This window comes from Lepidochelys kempii, chromosome 9 (assembly GCF_965140285.1).
Source record: "Lepidochelys kempii isolate rLepKem1 chromosome 9, rLepKem1.hap1, whole genome shotgun sequence".
Lineage (NCBI taxonomy): Eukaryota > Metazoa > Chordata > Testudines > Cheloniidae > Lepidochelys > Lepidochelys kempii.
In genome coordinates this window covers 98902794-98929635 of record NC_136388.1, presented here as the reverse complement: position 1 = coordinate 98929635, position 26842 = coordinate 98902794, and the positions used below count along the sequence as shown (strand labels likewise).

The following is a 26842-nucleotide window of genomic DNA, read 5'->3' as shown; positions in this document are numbered from 1 at the left end:
CACGTGACTTGCCCAAGGACATGCAGGAATTGAACACACATCTGCTGAGCCCTACTCCAGTGTGCCAACCACAAGGCCATCCTTCCCCTATGGAAAACTCCCCGTAGTTAGGGATCCCTCAGGATGCTCACAATGGGTGAAATCCACCTCTGTGAACAAGGCCAGCACGGATTATGCTCTGCTCAAGTCTCAAGACAAGGCGTAATGGGGACCTAAGTGGCAGCTAGGGCCTGAACTAGTTCTCAGCTCAAGGGTGAAGGTCCCCCGTTGAAAACCTGCATAACAGATGTTAATCTCATACCAGGCCCAGCCTTGCAGAGTTTTGGCAGCATATTTGGCAACATTAACATAACATTGCCGCAGCAGCCAGGGAATCAATGGGTGGGGTCTACAAAACCCTCAGCGCTGGCTTCATTTTGTTCCCATTGGATTTTTTAGGGGGGTGGGGGGAGGGGAGAGGTTACCACAGATGTGAATGGGAGAAGAGCTGGGCCAATACTGGGCACACTTGAAAATACCACCCAATGTGCGCTTCTCACATACGAGAGCTTTAATGTCCTTTGTTCTTCCCACCACAGGGTGTTAGAAGCATTCATCCCTCCATGTTTGCCCAGCGCTTTCCGAACATACGTGCCAAGAACGTTTGTCCCCGTGGAAGTCGGGGGCTGCGGGGGTGGTGGTGTAACCGGAGAGCTATTTCCAAAGCAAATCAGCTGGACTTTGTTTAAAACAAAAATCGCATCTGGCTTCCACACCGCTCATGTTTGCAGAAGCAGTGAAGAAATCCCAGTCACGCTAGTTCAAAGCGAAAGTCCAGCATATGGCCGATGCACCACTTCCGTCCTATTTGGAGAGCTTAAGCAGGATGGAAGTGGTGCACTGCTCAGGCCCTGCACAGGGGTGTATTTCACCCCCTTTTTCTTTTTTAGCTTTAAAACATGCTGTCTCTGACATCTTTCATGCACCTGTTACGTTGTCTGCACGCATTTTCAAAACGCAGGGCAGTTAGAGCGAGGATAGTGTCAATGACCAGAGGCAAAGCAGGACCTAGTGTTGTAATACAGGAACCTCCAGACTAACTGCCTCCCACTCAAAGGATGGGGAAGAATTCTTCTCAAGCCAATGTCCCATGTAAAAGAAAACCCTCTTCAAATCTTGGAGAGAGCTGCACAGCAGAGTTCTCTCTCCAACAGACCAGCCCACTGACTGGTAAAAGCGCCTATCCCCTGACAGTGGTTGCAAAGTCCCATTGAGCAGTAAATCCTAGGTGCCAGACTTGCAGTGAAGAGACAGAGGGAAAGAACAACAACAAAGCCAGACAGAACAAGCCAAACAGGGAACATTTTGCAATACAAGGCTAGACAAGAAAAAGCAAAGGCAGCATCTGGCCAGCGACGACAAAAGCCTCCCGTACCTAGAGCCAATTTGCAGCAATGAAGAATCAGGACCTCTGTGCGAAGGGGATGTGGAGTTTTCTGTGCTACGCAGATGGGAGGGAGTGCAAAGTTTCCCCAGTTCAGTTTTTTCTGCTTGGCATTTTTGTTGTTGTCTTTTCCCTCCATCTCTGCACTTGGGGCCAAGCCTCCCATGATCTACTGTCCACTGGGAGCCTATTAAACCATTGCTAGGGAATAGTGGTTTTGCACGGTCCCATTTCGTGTCACTAGAGGCGGAGTCCCACTGATTTACACCAGCTGAAACTCTGGCCCACAATCCATTCAGTGGATTGGCTCAGTCCCCTAAGACAGGGTCAGTTTGAATCACCACTCAGGCAGACCAAGGCACTTACGGGCTAGTATCAAAACACCCCCTCCTTGAGAGAGAATCCAAGAGACTAAAACACTCCAGCAAAAAACCCAACCCCATCAACCTAATAAACATCTCTGCCAAAGCAAAGACCCAGACAATATGTCTTAACCAATGTACCCACACACACAGCAAAGCAAAGCATAAAGATATTAGCATGGCAAGTGAGTCAGTCATCAAAGGAGGATCAAAAATTATTGAAAGGGAACACATACACACGCAAGCGAACACCAAGTGTCAGTCTCTCTCTAACTCATCCAAGAGATTCCCACTGATTACCCCCAAATCGTCTTCTCCCGCAGTCCTCTTTTCTATATGCTCTCTTCCTCCAGAGAGCTGAGTGCAGATTCAGGAGCGTGTGACACAAGCAGAGTTGCTATCCTGAAACTGATATGCAGATAAAGCCCATCCGTCCCCTGCAAGAATAAAACTTCCATCAGCCTTGCTGCTTTAAGTATTCAGGCCCTTGGGAGACAAAGAAATGGGAGATAGCACCTTTCACCTTTCATAGTTCAAATTTATCCCAGGTCAGTAGTGACCAAAAATCGTCACTATAAGATGACTCTTCGGTGACCTACGTTGAGCTAAATTGATGGTCTCAGTTCAGGTCTCATTGGAAAGGTGACTGCATGATAAAATCCACAAGAACCCGGGCAGTCTCAGCAGACAGGCCAAGGAGCAAATGGGTATATATTTATTTGTATTATCACCGTGCCTAGGAGCCTTGCTCATGGACCCAGTCCCCACTGCATTGGTGTTGTACAAACACAGAGCAAGAAGATACTCCCTGCCCCAAATGACTTACAATCTAAGTAAAATACAAGAGGCAATCGCTGGACAGGCAGACAGACTGATGCGGGGGTACGAGTACGGTATCAGTGATAGACAGGGATCTCAACACATGAGCGGCCTAGCTGTTGTCAAGTTTTTTGTAGGCTTCAGGCAAAGGAGAGTTTTAAGGACGAATCTGAAGGAGGCAGCTTGGTGGATGTGTATGGGAATCACCTTCCTGTCAGGAGGAGCAGCAGGGGAGAAAGCATAAAGGGGCTTGTTTGAAGCTCTAACAAGTTGGCAATGGAAGCCAGCATCATGGGCCGATGGGAGGCGGGCGCTGACATCCCAGTACTGAAGGAGAGACGATAGGTAGAGTGGCGATTGAACATGAAGTATTTGAAAGTGAAGACAAGTAGCTTAGTGCCCTGGAACACCAAGAGGTGGTCCCGTCAGTCAGGTTTGAGTCACAACGGGAAGATAGCACAACTCTTGCCTCCACCATATCTATTCTGTGGAGAAATAAGGCATTTTAGTCTACAGAACTGACCTTTTGGTACCTTTCACTTGGGCCCTGGACTGGGAGAACAATGAGAGATCCTGTTCCCCATGGCAAATTCTGGGATCCATGACTGAAGCAGATCTAGAATCATATGGAAATACAGACGTCCTACCCAGAATGTTCTGTGCAGGCACGGGTGCGAGTGAGGTCAGTAGGATTTCAGGAGCTCTGTTCATGAGTAAGGCTAAGATTTTATCATGGATATTTTTAGTAAAGGTGAGGGACAAGTCACAGGCAACAATGAAAAATTCACGGAAGCCGTGACTTTTCCCTCACTTTTACTAAAAATATCCATGATAAAATGAGAACTCTGGGCAGCTGTGGGTGGGCTGGGAGCTCCAGCCCTCCCCTCCCTCCCCCGGCTGGGGGTTCCTCCTGCCCCACCCCCAGGTGAACAGTTGAGGTGGTTTCCGGGCTGCCTGGGACTGCGAGGAGTGGTGGGGAGCTCTGGGGATGCCCCTGCTGCCCGCAGCAGCTGGGAGTGGCATTAGGTTCACCAGATGCTGGCAGCAGCAGGGGACCCTGCAGCTCCCAGCCGGGATTGGCCGAAGTCATGGAGGTTGCAGCCTTACTCATGAGCCACTCTTCTAAGGAAGGGCCCCTCAAGCAGTTTGGAGGAGGGCGGAGGATATACAGGTAGCTGTCCAGGAGGGCTGTCAAGAAGAGGAGGGGAAAATGAGCTGGAAAGCAGCGTGTTCTCCAGGAAGACCTCACTTGGGTAAAGGAGGTGTCTGGGGATGAGTTAGGAGGCAGGTCTGTGAGGTCCTGCTGGGTAGGCAGCTAGGATGCAAGCTCAGGCTGTAGGAGAAAGGTTTACTGTTGCACAAGAGGATGGTGAATGCTGGGAAGGGGCAGGTATAGATTGCAGCATCCTCGTGAGAGTGGGAGGAGAGGAAACACTAGCTTCTCCCTGTCACAGAAAATGGCAGCTTCCCTGTAAATAACTGAGGAATGTTCAAACAAAGCAAAACTTTAAGCTAGCAAACAAGACAAAAATCTCTGAAAACTGTGCCTGTAAGTTTGGTAATGGGATATCTCACCATGAATTGTGCTCTCTGTCAGATCAGTGGCAACAGTTATGGTTGACTTTCAGTCACGAAATACCACTCTGGAATAAACAACGATCATATTTCCATGTGGTTTCATAGACGTATGGCTGTATCTGCTTAAACGCCAGCAACTTACATCTTAATTTGCAACCTATTTTCAGAGGAATGATTACATGGTTTGATTTAATAAATTTGCAATTACACTACTTTGCAGTTAGCCTTTTATGGAATAATCAAATGACACCAATGCTGGTCCATTATTCCACTGGAGTAATGAATATCTAGCTAAGAAGAACGGAAAATATTTACCTGTAATTGCTATTTTCTGAAGGTTCTTCTCATGTACACCCACACTCCCACCTCTGGTGCTTCTGTGAATATATATATTCCATTGCACAGTTTTCTAAAAAACAATAAAGTGCCTCTCCAGCCGGTTGTCCATGCCTCTCTACTGCTGAGGCAGAGTCCTCACTAGAGCTGGTCAAAAAAATTTTCAGTGGAATGTTTTTCTGTCAGAATTGAAAGTGTCCACACAAATGTGTTGATTTTGACAGAATTTCATTCAAAAATTAAAAAAAAGATTTAATAAAGTCCTTCTTGGAGCAAAATATTTTGATTTTTTGTTTGAAATGACTGTTTATAAATTGATTTTTCACATTATAATTAATAATATAAAAAGTTAAAGGTCTAAATCAAAACAAAACATTTCAATTGACCTGAATACATTTTATTAACATTTTCTTTCATGGGAAATTTTGAAATTCGATAGTTTTGTTCCAGTTTGGACAGAATCAATTTTGAAATGGCAGAATTTCTTGCAAAATGGAAATTCCACTTGCTGCACAGCCATTGTCTTTACCAAATGTCATGGTTCCCCTTTGGCCAAATTAAAAGGAAAAAATGGACTTTAAAAAAGCAGACTAAGAAATTCAGAGAACTGGTAGGTAAGGTGCCATGGGAAGAAATCTAAGGAAAATGGAGATCAGGAGAGCTGGCAGTTTCTCAAAGAAATAATATTAACCACACAACAGCAAACTATTCTGATGCTAAGAAAAGACAGGAAGAATTGTAAGACGCCAATTTGGCTCCATCAGGAACTCTTTAATGACCTGAAAATCAAAAACAAATTCTACAAAAAGCGGAAATATGAACAAATCGCAAAGGATGAATAGAAAAATATGTAGGAACAAAATCAGAAAGGCTAAAGCACAAAATGATTTACACCTAGCAAGGGACATAAAAGACAATAAGTAGAGGTGCTATAAATATGTTAGGAACAAGAGAAAGACGAAGGAAAATGGAGGTCCACTACTTAGTGGGGAAGGAATAACAACAAGAAGGCTGAGGTGTTTAATGTCTATTTTGCTTCAGTCATCACTAAAAAGGTTAATTGTGGCCAGATACTTGACACAATTAATATTAACAACAAGTGGAGAGGAACAAAAGCCCCAATAGGAAAGAATAGGTTAAAATATTTAGATAAGTTAGATATATTTAAGTCAGCAGGGCCTGATGAAATTCACCTGTGGGTACTTAAGGAACTAGATGAAGCAATCTCAAAACCATTAGCGATTATCTTCAGGATCTCATGGAGGATGGGAGTATAGTTGTGTGAAGAGGTTTGTGTGGCAAATTTCTACCACTGCCTAGCTACTTTTCAACTTCTGTGTTTGGGTAAAGCTTCTGTTTTAAACAGACTTTGTGTTGTTTCCTTCTCTAGGTTTATTTGTGGCTGATTGATTTTGTTGTTGACTTTTGCCCCTATTTTATTGCCAGATTTTCATGACATAAGGCATTATAGCTAATTTTTGTACAAACAGTATTTCTGTAAATGTATATTTGCTGTTCTGAGTCCATTTTGCTTAACTTCCAATAAGCATGTGATGTCATAAAATCTACTTCTCCACCCTCGTCAAACAATCAGGAGGGTGTCTCTGGGGTTACCAGATAACCAATTTTAGACATAATCCTGTTAAAAAGAAGCATAACAAATGAAACTGAAGTTCTAAAACACAGAAGCCAGAGTAACTATTTTCCCTAATCAGATCAATTCCTGAAATGGCCCCTAAGAGAGACAAAAATGGACATTGCATTGATCAGGACTGTTGCCCTCACATTAGTATAGTTATATACAGTGCCACCTATGACTTTGATGCTAAGCAAACCTGTGATGGAGACACCTAAAAATAGACACCTTCAAGGAAAGGGGACACCTAAAAATGGTGTGGAGGACAAGGAATGGAGACACCTAAAAATAGACACCTTCAAGGAAAGGGGAAAAAACCAAATACATACCTTAAACAATCGGTCTGTATTTACCACAATAAAATAACCAGAGATAGGCTTATTAACTTTCCTACTTTTAATCTGCACTTTCTAGCTATCCCCATCTTCATGCTTGTAAACTGTCGGAGTTGTGATGCACCCTGTAAAATGCAACAGTTTCTGCTACAAAGCAAAGAGATTTTTTCATATACACTCCAAAAATCTGTTTCTGCTTATAATCAGTCCAACGCTGTCCAGAGGGTATTTCCAACAATCTGTACTAATTACACACTCAGTCTTCATTTGTTTTTTGCCCTTCTTGTCCTTTGTGCTGCAGATTAGATAAATCCGCTTAAAATAATAGTCAATCATTAGCATTGCTAGTGTTTCTGAGGGAGGGTGTTTTTTTTTTTTTACATGCAAACAGGACATACTATACAGAGTCATCTACAGTCCTTACCTAGTTTACGAAACGTCTCCAGCTGAGCACAACTGACTCCCCCGATAAGTATCTTTTGCAACAAAAGCTACTTCTAACACAGAGCTGCTGTGTGTTTGCTCCTAGCACATCAAAAGCTGCAATCATTGTTCTTGCTGCAACATGCAGTACGGATGACACCCACAAATGATGTAAAATTTAAAATATGGGCTTTCCGGGTCTGAAGGAGTGAAGTTCTGCCACGGATTAGTATTAGAACGATGTGTGTTATCTCTGCATGAGTTTATCAGGTACAAATAATTAAAACACCCTCCTTCCTGAACTGCAGTCATTTTGGAAGCATCTTCAAAGTCAGTTAAAGCAGAGTAGACTGTTTTTGAGTTGGCATAAGAAATTCCATTGCAGCTGGCATAAAAAAGCCAGGAGGATAAGTATTGGCACGTAGGCAGCATTACAGCAGGCATGCACACTCATGAAGAAACCATATTTATGCCTGGTGAAACACCATAAACAGGCAACGTATTTTTAAGCAAATAACTGGAAGCAAATGCCTTGCAAGCAAAGGAAAATGACACCAAAGAGGACAATGCGTTGCTACAGCAGGCTCACCCAGACCAACCGGCAGAGCTGCTAGCAAAGCCAGGAAAGAAGAGCCGCTATCGAGATGCCAAAGCTCGAGAATGCCATTCCACAGCCAAGCATCTGGGCCTTTGGCTGCCAAGCTTGCACCAGCAGATGGGCTTCAATGTTGGACCTAATATAGTAACATCCTAATAACTGATGTCCAGGCATGAAAACTGCTCAAAGTGAGGCATTTACTAAATCTGTCAGTGCCCTACCGCTGTGCTGGGTGTAGCGTGAGCTCTCCCTGCTGAAACAAAATTATTTTTGTCGAACACCACGGCTCCTCAAATGGGGTCTGTGGAGCATTGGTGGAGCACAAAGAGCTTGCCGGGGACACGGTGCCAGCTCTCCTGGTTTGCAGATGAGAGAAACTCAGCAGACACAAGGGCGGGAGGGAACGGAGAGCGACAGCGTGGCAAAATGTTTTCGGAGAGGACACAATGTGTAGGATGTCAACAGCCACTGGAAACAGCAAGAGGGTCAGCCTGGAAAAGCCAGCCCCACACACTTTGCCATCATTACTGCTCCACGTAAGCACTTGCTGTCATTGCCAGATGGATGTTATGAGATTGTGACAGGGGTGGGTGGGAGCTTCCCACGTGACCCCAACTAAGATAGGATGGCCTACAAGATACTTTCTTTATTCATAGAATTGTAGGACTGGAAGGGACCTCAAGAGGTCATCCAGTCCAGTCCCCTGCACTCATGGCAGGACTAAGTATTATCTAGACCATCCCTGACAACTGTTTGTCTAACCTGCTCTTAAAAGTCTCCGATGATGGAGATTCCACAATGTCCCTAGGCAAGATTAACATGTCGTCTTCACTTAGGAAAAGTTTGGTAAAGTCTGGGGCACAAACGTTCAGGTCCCATTAAAGAGGAGCACATATTCTAGTATCATGACAAATAATATGTTAAGTGATGGACAAGGTAGTAAGTACCTATGGCCTGACAGTCGAGTGGTGGAACAAGTGAATAGGTTTCCCTATTCAGGGAATCTAATTACATTGGACAGATGTGACAAAGCAATCAAGAGAAGAATACAGCTTGAAAAAACTGTATTCAGCAACTTCCAAAGACTTCTATGTTGTCAAAAGTTAAAACGGCATATCCACACTAGACTGCTGAAGTGCTACAAAGGGTCAACTCTCCCATACAGTTTTGAGAGCTGGACACATACAAAGGACACTGAGAGACAACTCAGAATATTCGAGTTTTGGTGTTATAGGAGAATGCTAAAAATTAGCTGGATAACCAAAACTACAAACAAAGTGGTGACGAGAAGGATGAATTTAAAAAGAACACAATTACTTGAGACCCTCAGTAAAAGAATAACATCTTTTCGTTGACACGTAGCTCACCAATCGTACAATGCTTCGCTTCCATATTCATACAATCCAGCAAGATTGCAGGCAGACCAGGAAGAGGAAGAAAGAGAGCCAGTTACATTGGAAGTATCGTCAGATGAACCGGTATCCAAAGGAGAGTGGACGTTTTACAACTCTGTCGTGACTGCAAAAGATTGAAGGTGGTGGCCCACAACCTCCGCAGTGCAGAAGAAAGAAAGAAAAGTCAAGCCATTGTAGATAACTGTATCCCTACCAATAGCTCTGCCCTTATCTTCTCCTACACCACTGCCTTCTTCATTTGCTCTTCAGTCCTATCTGGGCCCTTCGTTTCTTTTGCACCTCTATCCATGTCATCTCTTAGATCTAGAACAGCACCCTAAAGAATGTATGTAATGCTTTCCTCGCTCTGCTCCTTCAAGGAGCTGAAATCCCACCTGTTTCTCAAGGCACTAACGTTACACTGACCATCAACCAGTTGTTTTGGTGATTGTACGGGTCTGCACTTTACCAGCTTGTGGTCTTACATGACTAGTCTTTGGGAGCAGGGAAACTGTTACTTGTCACATCTCTCTGACTGTATGATACTATGCAGTACCCACAGTCTCCTTACAGTAAGAAACTTAAAGCGCTCATTGTTTAGCTGATCAAAATGATCAAGAGATGGCTTGATTACAATGTACACGTATCTTCCCAGGGAGAAAACTCTGGCACTAAAGGGCTCTTTACCCGAGCAGAGAAAAGAAGAACAAGGACCAAGGGTTGGAAGCAGAAGCCAGACAAATTCAAATTAGAAAAAAGGCCCACATTTTTAACAGCAAGGGAACAAACTACTCAGGGAAGTGATGGATTCTCCATCTCAGGATGTCTCCAAATGAAGACTGGTGCCTTTTGGGAAGACATGCTTTAGCCAAATACAAGTTATTGGGTTCAGTACAGGGTGAAATTTAATAGCCCATGAGATGCAGGAAGTCAGACTAGATGACCTTCTGGCCTTAAGATCTAGGACTCTATTGACCCTATTTACTGTAAGATGTCTGTGTATGTATGTCTCACGTACACGCACACATCCACAATTTATAAAAATAGACAATTTCATTAAACTCCACTTCTTACATTAAACAGATATAAGTACTGTGGAGAACACCAAAATTTCTGCTCACTCCTACCCCAAAATTACAACACCCTGCTTTCCAATACAAACAGATACTTAAGCAGGAGTATGTATTTGCACGTATGGCTTACGAAACCGATGCCAAGTAGGTTCCTTGTACATTCTTTACACACACACACACACACAGTTATCCAGCTGTGCTGTACCATGATACAGTAGGATACCACTGTACATCTGCTCCTCCAGAAGACCCTGAAAGTTCATAAACAGTTAGACAAGAATGATTGTATTTTACTGGGGAGAGTTTACACCGCAGGCTGTTAGCGCTCAGATCCTAGAGCTCCCACAGATTTATTAACTGCCTTATTGTCTAGAAAGTTATAATGCACTAACTGAGGGCATGGCATATGCTGTGCCAGTCCTGATTCTTGTACATGTCTAGTCATATTTTGAATGAGCATCCAGACTGTTACAGAGCATCTACGTGGTTTTGTGGTTGCGTCTCTCCACCGCCTCAGCACCAATTTACAGGGTGTTCCTCTTGGTTAATGGTGAGAAATAAAAATGCATCTAGCCACTGCAGGAGGAGAGGGAACGAAGGAACCGACAAAGAACTCCACCAGCTAAACACCACTCATCCATCATCTGTGACCTGGCCAGAGAAACTCTGCTCAGAGCTGAGGTGAGAAATAAAACTGCCTTCCTGGTAAGCAACCCATGTGAACTGGTCTCAGATTAACTGATTTGAAAACCAAAAGCCCCTTTGGACATGTACAGATCATGAGCTTCTGATTGGTCCATAGCAAGTGCAAACTGCCCTTTAGAACACGTTTTTCCAGACAACCCGAAGGGCACTCATGTTATTTCAAGGACACGACTGATTCTGGGTGAAGATCACCCAGGACAAATGCAATGCCCTAGCAACACCTCTGCCCTACCTGGCAGTTGCACAAGAGAGCTGCAGATGGAGACGCCACACAATGGGTCTCCACACCCCGCGTGTACCGCGGAAAAGGTATCCATCCAGCCCCTCGAGCCAACTCCGGGGTGGGGGAGGGACAATGGCACCCACTGGCCCAAGATTTCATGGTTCAAGTGGAACAGAAGGGCTGCAGCTGTTACGCCGTTAAGTGCTACGTATAATTATTATTACTGCTTCCCCTCCCAACCTAGTCCAGAGTAAAGGCTGTTGGGGAGGGGATACCATACTGCAGTCCTGTCCTGACCGGGGGTGGGGAGGTGCGTGTGCATGCATTTTACCAACATAAAGCTCTATTATTCTGACTTTATGCAGGTAAAGTGCATTTCACACGAAGCAAACGACCAATTATTTAAGCAATGTTCGTGCATCCTTTGATTGGACCTCCATTATATATGCATCACACAGCGACCTCCACTCCTTCTGATATCACACGACCCCATTTTCCAACACCACTCTGGCCTCCAGAGCTATCCATTATGAGCTGCTCCCATGTTTACTTTGCAAGGAGCACTTGTGACATTGTTTTTCAGCCCTCGGCCTTTTTCTCGATTTACCCTGAAGAGAATCTGGCACCTGCATTTGCATTAATGATTTTTCTTTGGCAGTGAGTGACAGAGCTCCTGAGTTGTACCGCAGAGTGGATTAATGAAAACAGCTTTAAGCAAAAGGAATTGGTGTAATCTATTAAAAATTAACAAATGCCATTTGCATTAACTGGAAGCTCCGGAGTCCGTGTGTTGTAACGACATAGGCCAGCAGTCTTCAGCCAGAGGTGCAGGTGTACTCCCCATGCAAGTGTTGCTACCTGGTCTGCACATGTTAAAGATTAAAGGGGGAGAAGAGAAGCAGAAGAGGGAGGCAAATAGGCAAGAGAAAGAACTAAGAAGTCGGGGAGAGAGAACACAAGAGTACACATGGGAAGTAGAAAGAGAAGGAGGGGAGCGGGGAAGAGAGATCAGGAGAAAGGGCGGGAAAAGACAAGATAAATGAAAGGAAAACCAAATGGAGATGTGATGACCACAACAGCATAGTGTGTGTGGATGAGATGGGGAGCATGCAGGGGGTGGGCCTTGACAGGACATCAGAATTCCACAGTGGTTCAGTCCCGAGATCCATCTAGCCCAGTATCCTGTCTCCCGATAGCAGCCAGCACCAGATGCGCCACAGAAGGGTGTAAGAATCCTGCAGTACCAGGTGTGGGATAATCTGCCCTTGACATTCAACCTCCTCCTGATCTCTAACAGAGATCAGCTTACGTCCTGAAGCATGAGATTTCATATCTCTTCCAATAATGCTGTTATTCATTATGATCACTCTGGCTATTCTTGTTATCCATATAAATGTCCAATCCCTTTTTGAGTCTTACTGAGTTCTTGGCCTCAATGTCATCCTGTGGCAATGAGTTCCACAGTCTAATTGCATATCGTGTGAAAAACTGTTTCCTTTCATTAGTTCTGAAAGGACTCCGCACTTGTCTTTGTTGAATCTCATCAGATTTCTTTTGGCCCAATCCTCTAATTTGTCTAGGGACCTCTGTATCCTATTCCTACCCTCCAGCGTATCTACCTCTTCCTCCCAGTTTAGTGTCATCTGCAAACTTGCTGAGGGTGCAATCCACACCATCCTCCAGATCATTTATGAAGATATTGAACAAAACCGGCCCGAGGACCGACTCTTGGGGCGCTCCACTTGATACCGGCTGCCAACTAGACATGGAGCCATTGATCACTACCTGTTGAGCCTGACAATCTAGCCAACTTTCTATCCAGCCCATACTTCTTTAACTTGCTGGCAAGAATACAGTGGGAGACCGTGTCAAAAGCTTTGCTAACGTCAAGGAGCAACATGTCCACTGCTTTCCCTTCATCCACAGAGCCAGTTATCTCGTCATAGACGGCAATTAGATTAGTCAGGCATGACTTGCCCTTGGTGAATCCATGCTGACTGTTCCTGATCACTTTCCTCTCCTCTAAGTGCTTCAGAATTGATTCCTTGAGGACCTGCTCCATGATTTTTCTAGGGACTGAGGTGAGGCTGACTGGCCTGTAGTTCCCAGGATCCTCCTTCTTCCCTTTCTTAAAGATGGGCACTACATTCGCCTTTTTCCAGTCGTCCGGGACTTCCCCCAGTCACCATGAGTTTTCAAAGATAATGGCCAATGGTTCTGCAATCACACCCACCAACTCTCTTAGCACTCTCGGATGCAGAGCATCCAGCCCCATGGACTTGTGCTCGTCCAGCTTTTCTGAATAGTCCCGACCCACTTCTTTGTCCAGAGAGGGCTGGTCACCTCCTCCCCATGCTGTGCTGCCCAGTGCAGCAGTCTGGGAGCTGACCTTGTTTGTGAAGACAGAGGCAAAAAAAACATTGAGTACATTCGCTTTTTCCACATCCTCTGTCACGAGGTTGCCTCCCTCATTCAGTAAGGGGCCCACACTTTCCTTGACTTTCTTCTTGTTGCCAACATACCTGAAGAAACCCTTCTTGTTACTCTGAACATCTCTTGCTAGCTGCAACTCCAGGTGTGATTTGGCCTTCCTGATTTCACTCCTGCATGCCCGAGCAATATTTTTATACTCATCCCTGGTCATTTGTCCAATCTTCCACTTCTTGTAAGCTTCTCTTTTGTGTTTAAGATCAGCAAGGATTTCACTGTGAAGCCAAGCTGGTCGCCTGCCATATTTACTGTTCTTTCTACACATCGGGATGGTTTGTCCCTGTAACCTCAATAAGGATTCTTTATTGGACAGTCACAGGGCCATGTCAACACCGTTTGACTCTTTGGGTCCTTTATTCCACCTAAATTAATACAACAGGACCCAAGACTTTATGCAATGTGTAGATTTCATCAGAAACCCATAAACATCCATCATCCCCGTCTGCTTGCAAGGAAAAAATCTATAAGTGCGGCCTTTTCATAGCTGCATGTTGGAACATACACGTAAATAAACGTCCTAAAATGCATAATTAGCATTGACAATCAGTCCATCAGATTCCAAGGGGCTAGAATGCTCAATGCCAAGGAAAATATCTGTGTTAAGTATTCGGACTGTGACCCAGGTATGTAGGACGGTGAAGAACCAGCTGGGTAAGGACATGCCTGCTCAGCCCAGGTATCCTGCCAGCAGGTAACCTCAAGCATAGTGGTATGCAAACATCTGCTAAAGACTTTAGCTTTGTCTCAGCTACTGAAACATTCCAGGAGTTCTTGGTATTCTTAACCCCACTGGATCAACTGAGTGGATGAAGATAAAGCTGGTTTCTATTCACTTTTGGAAAGCCAGGCTAACCAGGAGGTACGTTTTCAAAGCTCTTTGCAGGGTAGAAGCAGCAGGCGGCCCATTAAAGTCAGTGGGGAGTTGCAAGGCTAAAATAATGCACAACTTTTTAAACAGTATTAAGCTATGAAAAATCCCCACCCTGTATTCAAAGAATGTTAAAGCAGCTGACTTCAATCTACAAACACACAGAAATGCCGAGTGCAGCATAAAACCTTTTCTTTACCTGACTTCCCTTTGTTATATAGAAGAGGAGGGTTCAGAGGAATCTCCCTTTAAAAATAAATGATAAGAAATAGTGTAAAGAAAAAGCCGTGTGGAACTCAGCAGTCTGCTCACGGGAACTGTTCCTCAGTTTCAGTTTGCAGACTTTGTCTGAGGTTTGAAAGAAACCCATGGGATCCCCAGCTGAGGCCTAGTTTCAGATCAGAACCAGGTAGTTTTGCATGGTTTCAGTGACAGATAGACCCAAGTTAAAACCACTTGCTTCCCAGAGTCTTGGAAAGTTCTGACCCAGAACCAGAGCTGAGCTTTGCAGGTGCTTCCAACTTTTGCAATGGGCTGAGCTAAAACCCTGGTTCTGAACCTCCCTTCACCTCCAAGCTATGGAAGCGTTGCAACCCAGAATGGAACTCTGTGGCTGGGGCGCATTCCTAGTTCTAGTTTTGACCAGAGACTGTCAGTCATGCCAGGTTAACAAAACTGATCTGGTTGAGCGGCCGTAAATGAACCCAAGATGGGCTGAGTTTCACCTGGCTTTGCAGAGCGCAGCCTGTTGCACCAGCATGCAGTGCCCCGACTGTCTATGACCCACTAAACATTTGGAAACTTCTCCAGTGGGTGGCCCATGGGTCTGTTTTATTTTGTGACAGGTGCTTCATCTTAGAAGCCCAGCCCCACTCTGTGTGTCCATGTGTGCAGCTATTTGCAAGTGTAACCCACACACCTCCTGGGTGTGGTGCTCTGTCCCACCTAGAGGCACCAAGACCACTTAGAGAGAGATTAATGAGTCTGCTCTACAGCCTTGGATAAGGGCCATGTGGCTTTTGGCTCATGCAGTAGAGGCTCATGCACTGAGGTCCCAGATTCGATCCTGCCCACCAACGACCAGGGCGTTACATGAGCACATCTTGACCCCATGCATGCCCACAAGAACATTACCATACACACACGCTGCCTCGGATGCCTCTGGGCACGCTAGCCAGCTACTTGTTGAAGGCAGAAGTGGTAGTTTGTTACACTGGAGTTAGGGGACACTGACTGCACTCAATGCCAACAAAGCTTAAGAACCGTCAGGTGCCGGGGAGGCTCCTTTTCTTTTGCTGTGTGTTTGTTTTAAAAGTGCCCTTGCTTTTCCTCCACAGAACAGCTGCTTGCAAGATTCTTTCTTCCTCTCGATCCCCCGCTCCCACCTCTCTCATTTCCTTCAGCCTCCTCTGTGCTAGAGATGCTAGAATAATGGCTATTTCAACTACTTCCGGTTAATTATTTAATTAAGGCTTCAGTGGATCATTTCCACCAGCCACTCCCCCCCCCCCACCGGCAAATACCAGACACACTTCTGCATTTTGGGTCTGTCCTCTTTTACGCACATTCTGTGCTCCCATCTCAACTTCCTGGGCTGACTCTGTAGCTTCTCCTCTCTGCATTAATGGGTGGACGGGGGCAAATGGGCCACTCCGTCAGTCTTTCTTCTTCCTGGCAACCTTGCAGCACCGAGACTACGCTCTCCTGCTCGTCTCAGCTTCAGATTCAGCGCAAGGGATAGCTCCTCCAAAACTTCTCCTCCCCTCCCTATTTAAGCACCTGACTCTGCTCAGAAGGCCAGATAAGAGCAATCTGATGGAGAAGGGCGCTAACCCAGTGCAGGCTGGGCTCAGTCTCTGCTTCTGAGCAGCCCCAAAGCCCCTGTATTTTCAGTTCCCAAAAGAAACCAAAGAGAGAACAGAAGAAGCAGAGCAATTGAAGAGAGAATCAGTCAGCTGCCAGACTCTATGGGCCTGATCCAGTACCTACTGAAATCAATGGGAATATTTTAATTGACTCCAGTGAGCACTGGATCAAGCTCTATATTTACACACATCTGGGGATAAACTGGGAAGGGGGCTATCGGGTTCTGAAATGAACAATTTGGGGAGTTCTGAAGAGCCTGACCATGTCCCATGTGTGGACAGCTTGTGAACAAGTATCTTATCTAAAAATCCTGGCACAAAACAATATGAACTTTTGACTGTTTTTATGAAACTAAAGTGGTACCAGGAATGCTAAAAAGCCACAAAGTTTCTTTACTCAAAGTTCTTAAACTGAGAAATGGGGAAAGATGAACGAAAGAGATGACAGCAGAGCAGTGAGAGTTTGCAAAGCAATGCGGTTACAATACTGATTGGTTGAAAGGTGCGAATAAAATAAATGAACCACGCTCTCCAGAATCATGTCCATAATGATGCTCCAGGGTCAGTCTTTGGAATGCAGAGGTAGGGGAAGTTCCACAATCCCAAAGGAAAATCAAAATAAAGAGTCTGTGTAAACCGGTTTGTAAATCCTTTACAACAATATAAAATCCTTTATAAAATGGATTTCAGAGATTAAAGATAATGATTCCTCAAAAGCAAGCCCATGCCTAAGAAGATCTCACCACGGTGCAGCTAGCAAGCACATTCTCTTCCTGGTGAATGGTCACCTTCTATCATCCCGACCATGGAGACAGAGCAGTCTGGAATGCTGGGCCATAGTAAGGCTCTGGACAGCTGATTTCATCCAGGGCCAGGATTCAGAGCTCCTTTCCAGCTAACAACAGATACTCTGTTTACTGTTTGGAATTAGCACTGCTTTTCCCTTGCCGTTTTCTCCTGGTAACTGAGCTAACTGCAGGAACTGCCTCTATTAGAATATTCAGGTAGAAAGGATTACTTCATATTGACGTGCTCTTTGGCCTTTCCGCTTGGATTTTACCGTCGGGTTCCCCTAAGTGAACCAAGCTCTGAGCTCAGAGGAGGACATTATCTGGAGTGCTTCATTTGTTTGAGCCTTTGAACAGATTGCATTTGGTTCATACTGAAGTCTCCTTACACCTGGAAGAGCTCTTTAGTGTTCTGTTAAGAAATGCCTGCCAGTTTTCTAAACTTCCCCTGGCATGTTTTTGGTGCTGTCTTCCTCGTATCTGAATGTTTAACCCCATTTCAAGTGAAGGAGCAGTGAGGCGCTTTTGTTTTGCGAACACAGAGGTAGCGCAGGCTAGCAGAGCTGGCCGAATCGGGTTCAATCAGTTTCCCATAAAAAAAAACTGTTTCAATAAAACTGAAACAGTTCACAGGAGCACGCTGATTTCAACAAAGTTTTCAACTCGAAAAAGTGAACAAGTTTCATTTCAGCTTTATAGTTTAGATTTGTTAAAACTTTCATATTAAATTATTAATTTTATTAATATCATTCTAATATAAAAGTCAAACAAAATGTTTTGATGGTCCAGAATAAATTTTGGGGTGGAATTTTCATTTCACAGGATATTTCAGCTTTTATTCCAATTTGGAATAAAAAATTTTTTGGTGTCAGAACGTCAGAATTTTCCATGCAATGGAAACTCTAGTAACAGTAATTATGTGGCCATCAATGCGTGTTCTATGCAGGGCTTAGATTCCCTTGCATACTGCTCCCAGGATAGGAATTATAATACTCAGATGAAGATTCAAATGGATATTTTTATGAATCTTTCAGCTGGCGTTACATTTGATACAAAATCCTAATCCCTAAATTAGCTAGTCTACTGTTCTAATAAAATTAATATCCTTTCAAATAAAGCGTATAATTTTCCTATATTTTGATGAAATTTGTGTGAGCACCTCCCCTATGGTGTTGAAAATTTACTCTGCAGATTCCTCCAGCATGCTGTGAATTTCCAGCCCTGTAAAACACCCCTTTTTCTTCTTCTTGGGCTTTGCACTGCTTTTCATTGTCACACCACCAGTTCTTACACTAATTCATCCATCAAAGAATGTCTCTTGCCCATGAAAAAGCCCCCAAAATCATTACCTAAAAGTGCACAATTAAAAAGTGAACCAAAATACATCAACAAAAGCAGAATCAATGTCCTGCTGAAAGAATAAATATGACCAAAAAAATCCAAGACAGTGAAAAATCTTGTCTCATATGTTCCAGCACCTACATGTTACAGGAAAAATGAATTAGCAGCCTGCTATAGGAAATGTCTTATTGATGTAGTACAGCCATGTAACTGCTCTTTGGAGATACTAATCTCAAAAGGCAGAACAGAGAGAGTATTTTTCCCTTTTTTTTTTTTCTTTCTTTTTTTTTTTTTTGTATCAACTCACCTTAGCTGAAAAGCACATTCAGATTGTAATTATGGGAATGTCTCATCTGGTAGATTTGTAAACTCAGCTATCAGCTTGAATTACTGAAATTAGCAAGGCTAATTTAATGTCACTATTCAAAATAGCGCAGATTTGGAATTTCTTAATGGCCGTAGGAAAAGGAGTCTTTATGCATACTGCAATCTAGGCTTCATTCTTACCCTAAATTCCTTCTCATAGATGTGGTGAATGCCCTGTTTTGTAGCCAACACAAACTCTGTCCAGTAAAATAATGTAAGGACTCAGAATGAAAAGAGATTAGCTGTTCCCTGCTCCTGTTATTTTAAAGCAGAAATAACTTTGGCTTCTACTGATTCATAGACAAAGCTTGAAATGCAAAGCATGCTCAACTCTAGATTCAGCATGAAAAGGGCCTTAAAATATTCCCGAGTGCAAGTAATGGACTTATTAAAGGGATGAAAAGAGGCACTTTTCACAGAATCCCAAGCTCTTTAGTCCTGTCATATCAATAATCTTGCTTAAGAATTTCATTCTATTTACATTTCTTTCCCTTCAAAATATCCTCACTGCTCAAATAAATTGGTTAGTCTCTAAGGTGCCACAAGTACTCCTTTTCTTTTTGCGAATACAGACTAACACGGCTGTTCCTCTGAAACTTGTAAACCATTAATTTATTTATGTTAATGCTCCATGGCAAGCATTGTAAAATGTTAGTGGATCACACCAAAGTGACAAAATGTGTAGCTTGTATAACAGTCTGTATATCGTGTGTCATATAAAGATTCTGTCTAACATTTAATTTTATACCTCAGAACTTACGAACAAGAGACCAAATTTAAAAGGCTTTGTTAAAAGTATTGCCTTTACATAATGTCAGTTGATTGCATTAGAACTGTAAGTACATGCAATCTGTTCTCTTCTCCTTGATGTTTAACACCCACAAAAATGATGATCTTTATGAAGTCTAGCAAAGGGAAAGCTGTACAGACAATGGAAAAAAATGAAACAAACAAATTTTTTCTGGCTGCAGTTAAACATATCAGTAAAATCTCAGGGCATACAATATTTTTTCCAGTTTACTTAACCTTTGAGGAGCAATATAGTATCAGGCCAGTGCTGAAGGGCTATTGGTAATTATGTCCCTTTGTTTGAATGGATGGATGCAAAATAAATACATTTGGGGACCACATTACAAAACCCTGCAGAGAAATAATTGGAAAGCAGATGGAGTTGTTCCCTGCTCATTCCTTCTTGGGCAGCAAGGAAGATTTCTCTAGACTAGGCTCAAAGTCCCTACTACAATTTGCCATGCTAGCTGCCAGAATGGTAATGGGGGTTGGAAGGAGTAATCAGACCAGGCCCTCACTGCGCTAATAATATATGGGGAGTCCTTACGAAGCGGGGGAAATGACAGACTCAAGGAGCGGCTCCTAGAGAAGCTGTCCGAAAACTTGGTGACCCTCTAGTAGATATTCTGAAGACCAAAGTGCAGTATAGACCCACCCGCCTTGACAGACTTCACTATTCCAGCAGAGGGGCTAAAGGCCTTTGGGAGAACAGTTAGAATTTGTGATCAAGGGATGCCTTGCACATTTCTCCTCTCTGGGAGACAGGGTGGGGGGATACCTGCAGTCGCTGTGTTTGGAAGCACAGCACCTCAGGAGGTCACCAGGGAGCACGCTGAGCATAGTGAATTCCTCCACGCACCCTGCCTCGCCCAGGGGAGGAGACACGGCCCCAGAGGCAGCGGGCCCCCTTTCTGTGCATAGGAGTGGCAGTGGGGAACCACATTCAGGGGGTTCCCTCCATGCAGGGATCTTGGCGCACACGTGGGCATAGTTCACTGCCTCTCTCTATGACACTCCCCAGCTCCTGTGTTCAGAGAAAAAGGACTTCCATCTCAGTATGCGTTAGGGAATACTTGCAGCCATTCAAGTCAATGGACAAAACTCCAAGGCACAGGATCGGCCCAGTTGTGTCTTAGGCCTGCTCAGGAGAAACTCAGGCCCTGCTCCTGCAAACTGGCCTGTACAGGGAATCCCTGGGCCAGTGAGGAGCAGCCTGCTGGATTGGGGTGGGGGTAGGGAAGAGTCTTCAAGCGATGGGCACAGAGACAAGCTGGAAAGCTGCTGGCAGTATTTTCCTGGGGGAAGGAAGCAGCGTCTGACTAGGTGCATTATACAAGCTCCTAATCAGGGATGCCACATGGCAGCTTTTGAAACATAATACATCTGGGCCCAATCCTGCACCCGGCATTTTGCTATTGACTTCCACGCCCACAGGATTGGGCCCTCTCTTTGCAGCCCTATTACCAAGCATGGCAGAAATAACAAAACCAAGGAATGGAACATTTTTGCAGGAGCAAGGTCTCTGTAATGTGGCGGCAGCTCCATTTACTCTCCAATGCCGGGCTGTTTTTGCACGGGGTCCCCTGAGTTTTACACCTGTAACTGTTTGCACCGCAGACCCAGGCATCCATGAGCACTTACTCCAGCAGACTCAAGGCCTTTACACTTCACTCCAAGATCTACTGACAGACAAGCCACCCCTGCGTTACGCTGCTTCCAGGTCATACAGCTGCCCGACAGCAGGCAGTCCAAATGGGAGAAGATACTGAAATAACTGGCCTAAACAACACCACTGTCTAGTGCTTTTCATCCACAGATTCCTAAGCGCTTTACAAAGGGAAGAATCCTCAATCCCATTTTACAGGTGGGGAAACTGAGGCATGTGACAGGGATGTAATTTGGCCAGGTTAACACAGTGATTAAGGTGGGAGTAGATTCCAGGCCTCCTGACTCCCAGGCCAGTGTTCTAGTCACTGGACAATACTGCCGCTCTTTGCCCGTATCCCCAAAAAGCATGATTACTTCCAGTGTGAGGGGTACAGCACTTGGCTTACAATTCACTCCAGACTGGAATAAGGCAGGTTGATTTTGCATGTCACTTGTGTCCTTTGATAACCTTAATCTTTCCTCGAAGTGCTTTGCTGTTTTATTTCGTCCCTTGCCCTCTGTATTTCTCTGAGTTCTTTTACCAATAAATACAATGCTCCTTTCTTAATTGTACCTTCTGCACGCAAGGGAAACCTTGACCTTCAATACGTGGTGCAACAAACTAACACGCACCACCCAGTATTACAGGCATGGCCGGTGTGTATGGCTTCTGCAGACTGTTCTCCAAGATGCGGCTGTCACCCATTTATAACGATTTTCATAGACAACTATCTACATTGTGGTTTGGAAACATCATAATAATATTGCGTTGCCTTTACAATACTGCCTTTCAGCTGACCATCTCAAAGCCCTCTGCAAACATTAAGTAACTGTCCCCCACAAAAAAGAACAGTGGATGGGGTCCTTTGGCCAGTCACATCCCTCTCCATGCCTGTTTCCATAATGACACTAACCTCCATTGTGAACACTTTGAGATCTACGGATGAAAAGTGCTGGATAAGAGGTAGGGTTTACGATAGGTGCCATCCACTGGTCTCCATCTACAGCTGGTTTAAAGTGAGGCAGGAAGAGATTGCAATACGTGATTTGCCCATGGCAGAACTGGGAATAGTACCCAGGAGTCCTAAGAAGGCATCTCTTCCTTGACAGCTTTCACCTCCTTTGCACAAGCCTGTTTAGCAACGTGTCTGAAAAGCCTGTTTACTCAAAATTTTGTGCAAAAATGTCCTCCTGAAAACAAAGGGAAAATCCAACGCACACAAGGGAATGAATCAGAAGCGTAATTCCCACTTCCCAGATTCATCTTTCTCGGCCGGCGCACTTCATCTTCTGCACCGGCACTTACCCGGACCACCCTGAAGAGCTGCTGACAGCAGCACAATAAAAACGTATGGGAGAGTTTAGGGGATCATCATGGTGAACATTAAAGGGCTGATTAAAATGCCTGCTTCCGTGTTGGCCAAGGGAGGCACCATGAGGCCCACAGAAGCCCTTCAAATCAGCCTCTGTCTTCCCTACTCCTCCATACGCTGGGAATTAGAGCCACATTCCGGCTGGTGGCTGTTTCTGTGGCCATGCCAGAAAAGCCACAGGCCAAGAGAAAGGAACAGGCAGAGTTTTTCTGCCCCATTTCAGGATCTGTTCCAAATCCAGAGAGGTCACTCCACAGGACTCCAGAACAGGCACCCTGGAGAAGTGTCCTGAGGTGGGAGACCGGTCTCAAAACATGCACACACACCTGGCAGATTAACCCTGTCCTGGGCAGTCACAATCTGCAGGGAGGGGAACCTGCACAGCTGCACGCGGCCAAGCCCGTGTGCTTGTGCAATGGCAGTGGTCTCCAAGGGCACGTCTCTGGTGGCCCCACCCACATGGAATTTAATACTGAAGTGGGATGGAGAAACAGTGGCTGAGATATTCAGCACCGAGGCTGTTTTATTACCGAAGATCAGCAAACAAGGTTATATGACTCCCATTCGAGTCAGCTCAGGATAGCCAGCCTCCCAGCAGAACCCCCCCTCCCCCTGTAATGCTCGTTTATGGGTTGTTGGCTGCCCACCCTTATTTCCACCTGTTTGGATGACACTGGGTCTTCTCCGAAGTGGTGGAGCCACGTGTCTACGGCACAGGTGCCCAGCAATGATGGATTTAGTGGGGCAGCCTGCTCGACGCTACAAGTAACTGCCTTCTCAGCTGACAAGAGATTAGGTTCACACGTGTGTGCCCCAATGAATACCCCTGCAGTGGAGAAACGGAAGGCCGGGGGCTTGCTAGCTCTTGTGGCTACCAAAACCACGACTCGTACAGCGGCTGTAGCCTGGGAAACCCAGAAAGACCAAGTCGGGTGTCAAGTTGTACGTAACATGAGTGTCGAGCGTGCAGGCATTCATTGTAAATAGACACCAGAAGCAGGGCCTAAGGTGGACCCGAATGGCCTGGATATTAGGAGGGGAGGATAGCTCAGTGGTTTGAGCATTGGCCTGCTAAACCCAGGGTTGTGAAGTTCAATCCTTGAGGGGGCCATTTAGGGATCTGGGGCAAAAATTGGGGATTGGCCCTGCTTTGAGCAGGGGGTTGGACTAAATGACCTCCTGAGGTCCCTTCCGACCCTGATATTCTATGAGGGAGCTTCGAAACCAAACGGTTCACTTGCTCCTGAGCTGCGAGGAGGAAAGGTGAATGGGCATCACCAGCGACGCGAACAGCTACTCATGTTTCATTTCAGGGGAAATACAAAGGCGTTGCGTGCTGGCCGAATGCCCCTACAAGGGCTGGGGAATAGTTCAAGGGAAAGGCAGAATGAGACGGACGGAGGAATGGTCTCTTGGCCCCAGTTATGCGATGTCTAAAAGCAGATTCGCAGGGGGGAGGGATCCCAGCTGTTCTGAGGAATGCCCTGCATGCGTCTGCTCGCACTGCGCAGGTCGCTCTATGAGCTAGGTCTGTTTGCTTCACTTTCATAGTGAACTGCTCCAGCAGTGAGTGCAGCCTCCCAGGGAGACCCCTCCCTCGATTTGCCTAGGGGAAAAGCACGGGAGGGACTGGGGGAGTGGATGCTATGCACCGTGGGGAAAGAGAGGCATTGCATGTGCGGTGGAGGCTACTTTAGCTCTGAGACTGGAGAGGCAGTGAAGAATTCCTCCCTGGCCCCCCAAGAGGCCCTCAGTACACACTCGGGATGTGCCCCGGGGGAGAGGATTTGGGGCTAAATGCCAAACCCATCAGATTAACAGAGCAGCTAAACCCAGTGTCACAAGGAAGATGCCTAGACCCCACACACACAAGTCTCAACTCATTTACCAAGCCCGAATGAATCACCATGCACCGCACACCAGCCCGCAGAGGCAGGGAAGTCCTGCTGTCCGGGAATCGGAGATGCAAAGAGATGAACCAAAGTGCCTGGGGCAGAGCGAGGATTGGAACCCAGCTCTCCTCACTCCCTGGTCTTGTGACATAGAGGGGAACACTCAATCATCTACTCTGACCACCAGGCAGTTTAGCCACCAGACCCACCTCCCCCCCAATACATCAGTGTGATGCCAAAGGCCTTCTGGAATGCAAAGGGTTGTAACCCAGCTTTACAAAAGGCTAATGGGGAATCTCAGGTCCAAAGGAAGGCCCACGCCATTCCTTCTGCCCCAAAGACACCCCCAGGCTCTGAGCAGCCCCCGCAGGGTGGGGCTGGGTACAGGGAGCAAGGTGCCCTGGAATGAATCTCAGATGATTACCCCTATTGGCTGTTTTAATACATGGGCAATGAAACTCTCCAGGGTTCATTTTCATGTAAAATCAGTCTGAGATAGTACAGTGGGGCCCAGATGCGGGCTGCCACCAGCCACAACTGAATTAGGAAAGGGGCCCGAAATCAGGTGGAAATTCAATACAGTAAATAAACCGTTTTACAAACCGGGGGTGGAATTCTCAAAAGTGTATAGGTGACTTCGAAAATCCCATGCTGCCTTTCTGTGATTGCCCTTCAAAACAGAAGCTGGCTCAGCATTTTTACATTAAGATTTGTGCTACTGAATGCGTATAATCTGTGGGTATTTGCCTTCTGTTTATTCACACGAGCAGGATAGTTGTCTTTAAATAGGCTTCCATAAATCGTTCTCAAACCACTTATTCTCTCTCAGAGCTCCTCAACGCTCTGGAGCTATTTTCACCCAACATGTGGAAATGCATTCTCAGGATGGATTTTATTTTTAGATTTTTTTTTTTTTTTGTATGGAGAACTATTCCCCCCTCCCCCATTTTCTAATGAGTTTTGGCAGCAGGAAGTTGTTTGTAAATTACACAAATATTTGTTTTACTGGAAACATCTGCTTTAACACATTTGTCTTGAAATAACATTTTAAAACAAAGGTATTAAGCTGTAATGTAAATTGGGCACATCTGCTATGAGTCAGAATCCAGGGAACCACATCCCCCTCAATGCATCAGATCCCACGGCTCTCAGGGGGTCTGATCCAGCAGAAATTGGGCACCTTTCATGCTTTTTCTGCTCTCTTTTCTGGTACTACTTTTTCTAGAATATTGCTGACAGATTTAATAAAATTCAAGTCACTAAATAACCTATTTAGCATCTGCTAACAGCGTTATAACTTTGGCCCCAGTTCAGCAAGGTATTTAAGCATGTGCCAAACTTCATAAGCACCTCAATATTGAGTTCAGTGGGACGACTCATGTTTTAAGGCAGGAATGCTAGGCCCATATATACCTTGCTGAATCGGGACCATTATCAGCCTCCAATGCCTTTGCTCTGCAGCTGCTCGTACCCTACCTGGTCTGTCTGTTAAGTGTTTAGAAAGAAAACCAGAAGGTAAGTTACGACCCCCATCATCCAGATCTGTCCATTGCTAGACAATGTGTGTTCTGCAGGATTGGGCCAGCATTTTTAATTTTATTGTTTAGTTACAAGGCACTCAGCAAAGCACTTGTTTCTGCCCAGCTTGAAGGCAAACAGACTGGTATATATCTTCAAATATATCAGCCTGTTTATTTTACATTGTACAACACACTCTTAGGCAATCCATTCAAGTTGGTACCATCCATCAAGAGCGAGATTAGTATGACTAATGACAGACCCCGGGCATTGCCATCACTGGGAGCGACACATTTCAATTAAATACTAGGCAGCTTCGTTTCCTATAGCGCCTTGTGTACCAATTGTATCCTAAAACACTTTAGGAAGTTCAATAAAGTGATACAATGTTATGGCAGAGGAAGAGGGAATTCAGAGACGACGGCAAAGGAGAAAACGTTACTTTCAGCCAAGATTGGAAACGTGATGGAGAGAGACAGGATACGGGGAGGCTGTTCCAGATGGCAGGAGATGCTCAGCAGGAGGCTCTTGCACCAAAGGTGATGACATTTTTGAAGGGGCACCAACTGGTAGTGATGAATGGAGGGTACTGGGGGGGTGTGGGGAGCAGAGGGAGACAAGGTCCGGGAGGTCTGATGGAACAAAGCCGGGGGGGGGGGAGAGGAGATTTTTAAAACAGAAGGATGGAAATTTGGAGGTGGAGCTCAAAAAGGCCGGGGAGTCAGAGGAGTTGTCTGAGGATGGAGGTAACATGTTGTCGTGTCTTCCTATGAGCTGGAATGTGGACATGAGTATTCTGGAGGGCCAGATCCTCATCAGCAGCCCAGAAGCACTTTGCATGGCAGCATGGGGGCACAAACGTCATTTCTGTGCTTCCCCAATCCTGGGGTTGCTCTTCCCAGAGTAAGTTAGAGCAGCCTGAGGGCTACTTTAAAGTTGTGTAGCTGCCAGTGACCTCAAGGGGACTTTGTGGCAGATGAAGATTCCCAGAGAGGAGCCC

At 45.3% G+C, this 26842-nt stretch overlaps 1 protein-coding gene across 1 annotated transcript in view; it reads right to left on the bottom strand.

Moving 5' to 3' along the window:
• Nucleotides 1-26842, bottom strand: part of GPC3 (glypican 3) — a 284726-nt gene that overhangs the window by 5484 nt on the left and 252400 nt on the right. The window lies entirely within an intron of this gene.